This window comes from Rana temporaria, chromosome 4 (genome assembly GCF_905171775.1).
Source record: "Rana temporaria chromosome 4, aRanTem1.1, whole genome shotgun sequence".
NCBI lineage: Eukaryota > Metazoa > Chordata > Amphibia > Anura > Ranidae > Rana > Rana temporaria.
Window position 1 is genome coordinate 181,414,356 of NC_053492.1, and position 11,634 is coordinate 181,425,989.

General features: G+C 41.5%; 1 long non-coding RNA gene across 1 annotated transcript; it reads right to left on the bottom strand.

The window, feature by feature from the left end:
* Positions 1 to 3,235: 3,235 nt before the first annotated feature.
* On the bottom strand, positions 3,236 to 6,536 carry LOC120935340. Its single transcript, XR_005748427.1, has 2 exons — positions 6,206 to 6,536; positions 3,236 to 3,584 (listed from the first exon to the last, which is right to left on the bottom strand). It is a non-coding gene; the product is annotated as an uncharacterized LOC120935340 (long non-coding RNA).
* Positions 6,537 to 11,634: the final 5,098 nt, after the last annotated feature.

The window sequence follows — 11,634 nt, forward strand, 5'->3', positions numbered from 1 at the left end:
TTAACAATATGACTGCCAGAGTTTAAATACTTGCTGCATTCAGACTTTTCTCAAATTACACTGTGTAGCAAAGTTAATACAATCTCCATACTTCAGCTGCTGCTGGGATAGCTCATATACTTTTATACTCACATGAGGTTGTGATGATTTAACCCCTAAACTTTCTGATACATAAGAGAGTGCATTGGTGGTTTACCCTGAGAAACCTCTTTCTGCTGAGTTCCAATCATACCTGTTATTAATAAATTCTCAGGAGTGTTACACTGAGCAGCAAATTATATAATCTGTGCTGTATTTCAGTTATCTTGAAAACCTGTTTAGTGGGCCCTGAGGACAGGGTTGATGACCACTGGGTTAGAGGAAGATGAAGAATCCGAAAACATTTTTTCAGGGACTTAGGTTCTATATTAAAAAGGAACCAAAAAAGGACCTCCAATACAGTATTCTCAGAAATACTGCCTGTACCTCGGGCTACACCAAAGAAGCAGCAGGAGCTTAGGAAACTTTACAAGTAGCCGAGAAACTGGTGCACGAAGGAGGGCTTTGCATTCAAGTAGAACCTGGCTGATTTTCTGGTCAGTGACTGGCTCTATAGCAGGGACGGACTACACCTAAATGGGGAGGGTGCAGCCCTCTTGGGGAAGAAGATGGCCAAAAGTTGGAGGATCTGTTAAACTAGAATGTGGGGGGAGGGTTTAGAGAAAGCTATAGCCAGCAGTGATTGATGGTCAGACGGTGCTACCAGGGGCAACATTGGTAGTGTAACTAAAGCACCTAAAACTAGGGTGCATATGTTGGCAAAATACTATTGTGGCTCCAGATCAAACAAGGAGAAAATGATATGTGCTCATACAAAATGAAAAAGCAAGTGTTATAAATAAAATGGAAGAACTGGAAGTGCTGATGTATGAGAAGGATTTTGACTTCATGGGATTATCAGAAACATGCTTTGACAGCTCACATCACTAGCTTGCAACTGTCCAGGGGTATTCTCTGTATTGGAGGGACAGGGAATGTAGAAGAGGAGATGGTGTATGCCTTTATGTCAAGAAGGATTTGCTAGTGAACACAAGGGGCAACATTGCTAATAGGTAAGGGAGGATATGGAATTCTTGTGGCTGTAACTTCAAAGGGAAAAAACACAAGGGCAATTAATAGTAGGTGTATGCTACAGGCCTCCTAACCTAAAGGAGGAAAATGAGAATGACCTCCTCTCAGGCCTCGTACACACGACCGAGTTTCTCGGCAAAAACCAGCAAGAAACTTGCTGGGAGATATTTTTTTGCCGAGGAAACCGGTCGTGTGTACATTTTCGTCGAGGAAACTGTTGAGAAACGCGATGAGCCAAAAAAAGAGCAAGTTCTCTATTTCCTCGACGGGAATGGAGAAACTTGCCTTGTCGAGTTCCTCGACAGCCTAACAAGGAACTCGACGAGGAAAACGATGTGCTTTGCCCGTCGAGTTCCTCGGTCGTGTGTACGAGGCTTCACAGTTAGAAATGGTGGCAAAGCAGAGCTATGTTATAATCATGGAGGATTTCAAAAATCTTTTAGATAGAATTAAATAAAAAGAAGGGAAACTGTGCCAACTAATATTCTATATAAAGTGTTAATTATAAAAAGGCGCAGCTCCTAATATTAGTGAGACACTAATATCAATGGATAGGTGAGAAATAATTGCGCTACCTTGTCAATATAACAAAGTTATGTGCTTAATTTAAAACATACTAAATATTATAAAAAACATAAATATAAAAACATTAATGACACGAAAAAAATATATAAATAAAAATTAATAAATGGTGTAGTACCAAAAGAAAAATATTCTGTTATTTGTGACAAAAAAATAAACATTAAAGTGCTGTGTCAAATAGTCCAATAATTAAACTCCAACACCGTTGTGTCTGTCAAATATGGTGCTCCAATATTCAAAGAAACGGTGCTCTACCCAAAGTGAGATAATCTATTGCGCTCACCAGAAACATTCGGCCAGCAAGTGACCATCAGTCTTGGATATGTGTAAATCTTGTCCCTCAATCGATAAGTAAAACGTAACCAATTCCTGACCGCCCACCGTCTTTTTACGTTGCTATTTTGAAGAGGAATACCGTTGTTATGGCAGAAGATAGCTTCCATAACCCAGGTATCCTCTTCAAGAGCGGATGGTCCGCTTTCCGATAAAAGTGGTCTCTGCGCCAGATTCGCCACAAGATCACTTTTATCGGCGGCGGTATATCACATAGTTAAATTTTATTAAGTGGTATTGGCTGCAGTACGGTGGGATGTGGTATATTGCATTGTAATAAAAAAAAGTTGTTGCAGAGAACACTACCATAGCATGGGGGCGTGAAAAGAAGTGATAGTGAAAAGAGTTTTTGCATCATACATCGTGCATTGGGTGCCTTTACCTGGTTCATAGAGCTGAAAAAAATCAACCATTTCTAACCTGAATTTATATTTTTATTTCCCTAATTAACACATTTGTAAATCTGGGGCTGTATGTTTTAGGGCCCATTTAGCCTTTTCCACTGTTGTGTATTTAGTTAAACTGACACCAAACCCTGGTTAAAAATATAAATACTGTATTTATCTTGCTATAACGCGCCCCGGCGTATAGCGCGCACCCCCGAACTTGAAGGAAAATTCCTGAAAAATAAAAAAATACTTACAGTTTGGATGCCCCTCGTCGGTGTCTTGCCCGTCGTCCATCACGTCCTGTCCGTCGTCCGTCGTCCATCTGGCTCGGCTCCTCTCACGTAAAGGACGTACAGGACGCACAGGACGTGACCGCGAGAGGAGCCGAGCCTGCACGACTATACCCGAGTGTACTGCGCTCGGTATATGTCGGCGCAGTGGTTCAAACACAGCGCAGGAAGCGGGTATCGGCGTAGATCGCGCACACAAGATTTTGCCCTGATTTGCAGGGCAAAAAAGTGTGCGGTATACGCCGATAAATACGGTATATATATTCAAGTATATGTTCTTAATTTAAAAGTACCTAATGCTCTCAACCTTCTCCAAATCTCTTTGTTTTTGATGCTGTGAACCGACTTCCTGTTAGGGGGTGGCTACATTTGTTCTCCATGGTACCACTGTATGTAGGAATACAGCCACCCTCACTTGCTGGCTCTTGGGATAGACTATGGGAATTGTAGTGTGTATAGAGCAGTGCACATGCCTTGACTAATGTGCCCTGCTTGCTCCAAACAAAGGAAATGTGAAGGGAAACACAGAGGTTTGGGAGCTCACAGAGAACATTACAAGGAGGCAGAAATGATTTAATGAAAAATAAACTACAGAGCCATTAAAGAGAAACTTACGTTTTTTTAGGTAAACAACTACAAATACAATGGAGACTGGAGTCCAGCATTTTCTTCTTGCAGCCAGTTTTTATTACTACTGTGGGTCCCTGGCATCACCATGTTGGATACGGGAACCATCTGTGGCTTTCTGAGGAACCACAGCCATCTCCACACTGAGCATGTGCAAGCTCAAGCAGCACTCTGTGAATGGTCCTGCATGGGACATGTGACATCTGCCAGGAGGTAGCGGGAGAGGAGGTGGGGCAAGCACAGTCATTCTCGCCTAGGACAGGATTGTGAAAGTGGGAAAAATTGGTACAGTAAAAGTACTTTGCATTAAGTCAACCAGTTAAATTTAAATGGACTGCCAATGCACAAGAACAGACATAACATACAATTACATTTTTTGCAAAAGTGAGACTGAGCGCTCAACTAATACATTTATTCACTACAGTATTAAAGCGGGAGTTCACCCGAAAAACAATTTTTAACATTAGATTGAGGCTCATTTTGTGAATGGGAATCGGGTGTTTTTTTTTTAATCGAAGCAGTACTTACCACTTTAGAGATAGATCTTCTCCGCCGCTTCCGGGAATGGTCTTCGGGACTGGGCGTTCCTATTTGATTGACAGGCTTCCGACAGGCTTCCGACGGTCGCATACATCGCGTCAATGGAGACTGGAGTCGTGACGCGCTGTATGCGACCGTCGGAAGCCTGTCAATCTAATAGGAACGCCCAGTCCCGCAGCCCATACCCGGAAGCGGCGGAAAAGATCTATCTCTAAAACGGTAATTACTGCTTCGATTTAAAAAAAAACATCCGATTCCCCTTCACAAAATGAGCCTCAATCTAATGTTAAAAATTTAGTTTTTGGGTGAACCTCCACGAAAGACGTCCACAGCGCGGCTCTCACCTGCCGGGTGGACGTCCCTGGACATCCTGCTGTTAACATTCCCCCCGCGTGCCTAGGGCGCGCAGCGGGGAAAAACTGTGCCCGGCGTGTCACGTGATGCCGATGCGTGTGCCTGGCCACCGCAATGTCCGCCAGGTACCCATGATCGGCGGTGACGGAGTAGGGACGTGGAGCTCTGAGTGTGTAAACACAGAGCTCCACGTCCTGTCAGGGAGAGGAGACAGATGGTGTGTCCCTTGTACATAGGGACACAGCTCGGTCACCTCCCCCAGTCCCCTCCCCCCACAGTAAGAATCACTCACAGGGAATACATTTAACCCCTTCCTCGCCCCCTAGTGTTAACCCCTTCCCTGCCAGTCACATTTATAGTTATCAGTGCATATTTATAGCACTGTTCGCTGTATAAATGTGAATGGTCCCAAAATAGTGTAAAAAGACTCCGATGTGACCGCCGCAATATCGCAGGCCTGACAAAAAACGCAGATCGCCGCCATTACTATTAAAAAAAAAATCTATCCCCTATTTTGTAGGCGCTATAAGTTTTGCGCAAACCAATCAATATACGCTTATTGCGATTTTTTTTTTTTTTACCAAAAATATGTAGAAGAATATGTATAGGCCTAAACTGAGGAAATTTCTTTTTTTATTTTTTTACCAAAAATTTGGATATTTATTATAACATAAAGTAAAAAAATATTGGGCCAGATCCACAAACGAATTACGCCGGTGTATCTATTGATACGCCGGCGTATCTATTGATACGCCGCGTAATTTCAAAGTTCCCGCGTCATATCTTTGTTTTGTATCTACAAAACAAGATACAACTGCATCTGGGCTCGATCCGACAGGCGTACGTCTTAGTAGGTGCATTTTTCCAATGGCCGCTAGGTGGCATTTCCGTAGAATTCCGCGTCGAGTATGCAAATTAGCTAGATACGGCGATCCATGAAAGTATGTCCGTCTGGCGCATTTTTTTACGTCGTTTGCCTTCCGGTGTATAGTTACCCCTGCTATATGAGGCGTATCCTATGTTAAGTATGGCCGTCGTTCCCGCCTCGAATTTTGAAAATGTTACATCGTTTGCGTAAGTCGTTCGCGAATAGGGATTTGCGTAGAATGACGTCACCATCGTAAACATTGGCTTGTTCCGGTTTAATTTCGAGCATGCGCACTGGGATACCCCCACGGACAGCGCATGCGCAGTTGAAAAAAAAACGTCATTTATGTCGGGTCAAGACGTATTTACATAAAACACGCCCCCATCACATCCATTTGAATTGCGCGCCCTTACGCCGCCAAAGAAACACTACGCCTTTGAGGATTCCAAAAAAAAAAGGAAGTTACGACGGCGTAGTGTATTTTAGATACGCTACGCCCGACGTAAATATGCGCCAGGGTACGTGGATCTGGCCCCTTGTGTCTTTTTCAAAATTTTCTGTCTTTTTTTGTTTAAAACGCAAAAAATAAAAACCGCAGAGGTGATCAAATGCCACCAAAAGAAAGCTCTATTTGTGGAAAAAAAAATAAAAAAAAAATTATGAAAATATAATTTAGGTACAGTGTTGTATGACCGCGCAATTATAATTCAAAATGTGTCAGCGCTGAAAGCTGAAAATTTGGTCTGGGCAGGAAGGGGGTTTAAATGCCCGGTAAGGAAGTGGTTAATATATTTAATGTTGTCAATTTCCTTTATTAAAATAAACTAAAATAATGTAATGCATTTTTAATACATTTCACGGGCTTGTTCATACTTACGTGAACTTCGCTTAATTTAGTTAAATTTATTTTATTCCTGCAAGCATTTCTTTCTAACGTCTTAACACAAAGAAATCTAATATTTACTTTTATTACCGGTATATCATCAGTTGCTGATAGGAAATAAAACAGCAGTCTGCACAAGGTCCTCATATCTTCTGGAAGCGCCATCTACTGGCCAGCTCTATGCATATCAGTAAGACAACAAGGAAAGCCACTGAGATTTTGTACATACAGAGCGTGCAATGTATCCATTGACTAAATGCCAAGAACTCTGGATCTGTTTGGGAGACAAGAATATTTATTTTGACAATGGTATCAGGAAGAGGGACTGCATAAGTACCAATGATCACAACAAGCCATAGCCGCAGCGAATTTCTAAAGAGACAAAGATTTGGACATCTTTTATGATAATTTATGTGCGCTGAATGAACTGTAAGCAAGTAACATTCCTGAGCTTGTTTTGCAATACACAGTCCGATTGTGTTTCCAATTTGATCTGTGAGCGCTGTATAGTAATAGAGGACACCTGAATAGTAGGGATGAAGCAATCTTTTTTAAATCATGTTCCAAGTTCAAAGTTGACACACTTTACAGCGAACCCCATCAAAGTCTTAGGGGGGTGAATATTGTTTTTCAATTCTGGCCTTTTGTAATGCTAATAAGCAAGCTATTGTAAACACAAAGAATATGGGAAGCCAGGAACTGCCATGGGGGAAAAATACCAATGGCTAAATAAATACAGTAAATAAAAACAGGACCTCGCCCAAGGTAGAATTGTCAGCTCTGCCTAACAACACACACTGACAATATGGCTGCTGTGAGCCCACTTTTCAAAAAAAGGGGGGCTGGGTTATCTATTCCTCCACATTCTCTATGGAGCCGCTTCACACATCTCCAGAGCGGCTCTGGTGCACATTGCACAGGAGTCCTGTGCATCTTTTGGTTCGTTTTCAGGTCCAAATTTAGCCAAAAATTTGAACCGAAATTGGACCTGAAACAGGAAACGGAGACGCACCGGACTCCTGCTGTGAGCCACTCTATACGGCAGTGTGAACCCAGCCTTACAGTGCTCTCACTCTGTATGAAGGAGCACAGGGGCCACATTTAGACAGCAGCATTGTCAGTCTGGGGGAAGGAGAGTGTTAGCAAGTTTAGATAGAATAACAAACTGAAGCCAAACTGCTGCTAATACTTTATAAGAAGTTACAGCAAATATATATTTTTTCTTTTGGTATAAAGGCTTTACATGAATGAATAAATCCTTATCATTGTAAGCACCTCTGTCAGTGATAAATTGTTTGTCTCAACCCTCTTACAGGCCAGATCACCAGGAGAAACGAAAGGAAAGATATTTTAAAAAAAGAAAATGAATACAGCCAACACATCTAAGGGGGTTATTTACTAAATCAAATCCACTTTGTGCTACAAGTTAAAACTCCAAGTTCAAAATGCACTTGAAATTGCAATGAAATTGCACTTGGAAGTTCAGTCGCTGTAGATCAGAGGGGGACATGCAAGGAAAGTAAAAAAACAGCATTTTAGCTTGCACATGATTGGATAATAAAATCAGCAGAGCTTCCCTTCATTTCAGATCTTCCCCCTCATATTTACAGCGACTGCACTTCCAAGTGCACTTTCAGTGCAATTTCAAGTGCACTTTGCACTTGTAGTTTGCACTTGTAGTGCAAAGTGGTTTTGCCTTTTGTAAATAACCCCCTGAGGCCTCGTACACACGACCGAGTTTCTCGGCAAAAACCAGCAAGAAACTTGCTGGGAGATATTTTTTGCCGAGGAAACTGGTCGTCGTGTGTACATTTTCGTCAAGGAAACTGTCGAGAAACTCGACGAGCCAAAAAAAAAGCAAGTTCTCTATTTCCTCGACGGGAGTCTCAAATTGGCTTGTCAAGTTCCTCGACGGGCTGGTTTTCGACGAGAAACTCGAGCGTGTGTATGCTAAGAAACCCGCGCTTGCTCAGAATAAAGTATGAGACGGGAGTAAAAGTAGCATTTGTAATGGAGAGAACACATTTTTCAAGCTGTAACAGACTAAAAAATGCAAATATTCTCTTACCAAACTTTTACTTAACACGCAAACACATGAGATTAGCAAAAGCAGCCCCAAGAGTTGTGCCAGTGGACTCGAACTTCCCCTGCCATTTTATATGTTGTAGTCACTGCGTTTGAGAACGAGGAGATTTTGTCTTGACAGTGTGTATGCAAAGCAAGCTTGTCGAGTTTCTCGACAAGCCTAACAAGGAACTCGACAAGGAAAACGATGTGTTTCGCCCGTCGAGATCCTCGGTCGTGTGTACGAGGCCTAAGAGTTGGTAAGCTGCAATATAATACAAGTTTGCTTTTGAGTTTAATACTGCTTTAATTCCCTATCCTATGGTATGTATAAAGGCAGTGCCCATAAACTGCAATGATTTTGTTTGTTCATTTGCATATGTTTTACCTGATATTTTTTCTCATGTGGCCTGGATAAGAACATTGCATGCCAAGTCTTAATTTTTTTATTTATATATATATATATATATATATATATATATATATATATATATATATATATATATATATATATATATATATATAACAGCTTTTTTGCTTTACTGATATCAATGTAATAGTAAGTGCTCTAATTGTGCATCAAGGGATCTGACAGTCTGACAGTTTGTACAGTCTATCACAAGGCTCTGACCCGGAATGAGAAGTAGTGTTCTTTCTTACACTTTATAACAATCTTCAATGGTTATGATATTGTATACATGTGCTAGACATAAAAGAAAGTTTCCACAACAATTCTTCTTCTCTTCTGCTTGAATTGCTTGTCAGTAGGCATTCATGTCTGTTGCAGTATGTTTTCTCTGCAGACTTGTCAGATTTTACCTTTATTTCTGTAGTGTCTAAACTGCTACCTGGCTCACGCTTCACCCTAAGGAAAGTGACTAAAACAATTGCGCGGTTACACAAAGCCCATTGTAAAGGGCAGCAAAACGGATGTCCAGTAGATGTTTGTAAATTAGATGGGGAGGAAGGAGGATTCCTGATGATGAATATAACCAAGGGAGTGAGCACAGTATCAGGTTAGTTCCTTTCCCGAAACAAAACCGGTGAAAAGGTTTCAAAGATATCGAGTAACTAAGAAGTGTCAATGGCACTTTAATAAACCCTGTGACAAAACTATATCCATTTTGCCTTCAGGCATTCCTTGTATAATGCTGCCGTAGAAGTGTCCAGCCCATGCTCTAAAAACGACGGTCTACTTTCGTAGGTGGTATATTTCCTAATTCATTTTTGGTGGGATATCATTTGATTCTCTAAAGAAATGTACTGATTGTAAATCTTGTATTTTCAACAAAACCTCAATTTAGATGCAGTCTTGTGAATTTTTTATTTTTTTGGTGAGAGGAGGGAAAGAGTTACACAGTTTCCGTATACAAGCCAACTTTTTTACTGCTATTCGGATTTTCCCTCACTTCCTCTTTGGTGAAATTGTTGTCACCATGAAAGTAAGTGAGGAGAAATCTTTCTGAGCCCCAGATAGCAGTAAAAGCAGACAGGGGTTCTAACCATCCCCCCCCCACTCTATCCAACACTAAAAATAGATTTGGCTAAAAAAAAGAGCAGTGCTAAAATTAGTTTTGGGCAAAAGAGGGTGCATAGCAAATGATGGAGGAAGGTTAGGGTTTTACAGTTGATGATTAGTTTGCTACGATGTCCATAGCATTTTGCAGCTGCCCTTATTGTATTCAAAGCCCTGTGCATGGTGCTACATACAAGAGGTATCATCGGGGCTTTTTTTCAGCACAATCACAGTATGCAGTTCTGGTACATTCAGCACTAAATGCATGTACTAGCAAGGGGTGCTGGGGATCTTTTGTCGCTGGAGGGGTGTAGTGTTGTTGGGAGGGGGCTACTGTTGTGATAGGATCGATTGTTGCTGGGGGGTCTGTTGTTGTTGCAAAGGATCTTTTCCATTGTCTTTTTTTGTTATTGACAAATTTAATAGAAATTACATAGCACCACAAAATGATATTGGGTCCGGTATTCTCTACAAGGTGTCATATTAGAAGGTGGGTAGGGGGTGGAGACAAGAGATTTGCTTGGAGGTGGAAAGAGGGTGGAGACAAGGGATAGTGCTTGGAGGTGGAGACAAGGGATAGTGGTGGAAGGTGAGTGGGGTGGAGACAAGGAATAGTGGTTGGAGGTGGGTGGGGTGGAGACAAGGGATAGTGGTTGGAGGTGGGTGGAGACAAGGAATAGTGGTTGGAGGTGGGTGGGGTGGAGGCAACCAATGGTGCTTGGAGGTGGGTGGAGACAAGGGATAGTGGTTGGAGGTGGATGGGGGTGGAGACAAGGCATAGTGGTTGGAGGTGGGTGGGGGTGGAGACGAGGGGTGACTTAGAGAAGGGGGAAGCACCTGCACATATTCTATGAGAAAAAATGCCCTGGGTATCATAATACCTTTATCAAAATCAGTTAGGGCTTCCACAGGCAACAGTGCCTATGAAGTGTTCTGCAGTGGATAATTTTTTAAGGGGGATTGCATATTAAAATACTAGAATTGCTTTATCTACTATGTCATTGGTTAAAGCTAAAGGAGGCCTAAACCTCCCAGATTTACGCCTATATTACTTCGCCTCACTCCTTGATCAAATGAGATACTGGTTCAGATATTCAAATGATAAATTATGGTTGAACATTGAACGAGAAGTGTCTAAAGGGAAGGATCTATTTTCCCTTTCCATGGCCTGCTATGCTCTACCAAAAATTAATACACCCAACTTCCTAACAATTAGAGCTACTCTGGCAGCCTGGAAGTTTGCTCTAACAAAATTACAGCCGACATGTAACCCAGTCCTAATGCCAATACCACTAGGAGTAATCGATTACTGTAAAGTAAGAATTACTACCACACCCTGGTCCAAACAGGGAATCAATTTTTTTGATCAGCTATCACCCGATGACATACATAAAATAACGAATAAACTCATAGCCAAACCGTTCAATAAAAACTTTGACCCAAAGAAAAGTGTGGAACTCCCTAGGGCGCTGTGGGAATTCTTCACTTCCTATAAAATAAGTGGGAAGAGAGGCATATCCCATATATATAAACTACTTTCATCTTTTCCAATTCAAACCAAAACTTTAAATATGATTAAATGGGAGAAGGATCTATCACAAACTTTTATGTGGGAAGAATGGCAAAAAGCCATCCATATTAACAGTTCTTCTTCTGCATGTGTAGAACATTGGGAGAACGCCCAGAAAATACTAAACCGCTGGTATTTGACCCCTTACAGACTATCCAAAATATTCCCTAGCTCCTCCCCCATATGCTGGAGATGTGAATCCCACACTGGCAATTTGTTACATACCCTCTGGGATTGTAAAACCTTATCTAGCTTCTGGAATAATGTATCCTCCTTTATCGCATCCTTCACTGGTAATCTAAAAATACTCACACCTGAATTAGCCCTACTAGGTTTAAATCTAGATGTCTATCCTCCTCAATTTAGAACTATAGTTGCCAACTTCCTTACAGCAGCGAGACTCACCATAACAAAACTATGGAAATCTACCTTAGCACCTAACTTATCTGATGTTGTCCAGAGACTCAATACTCAGGCTCACTATGAGCTAATGTTAGCACATAGGAAA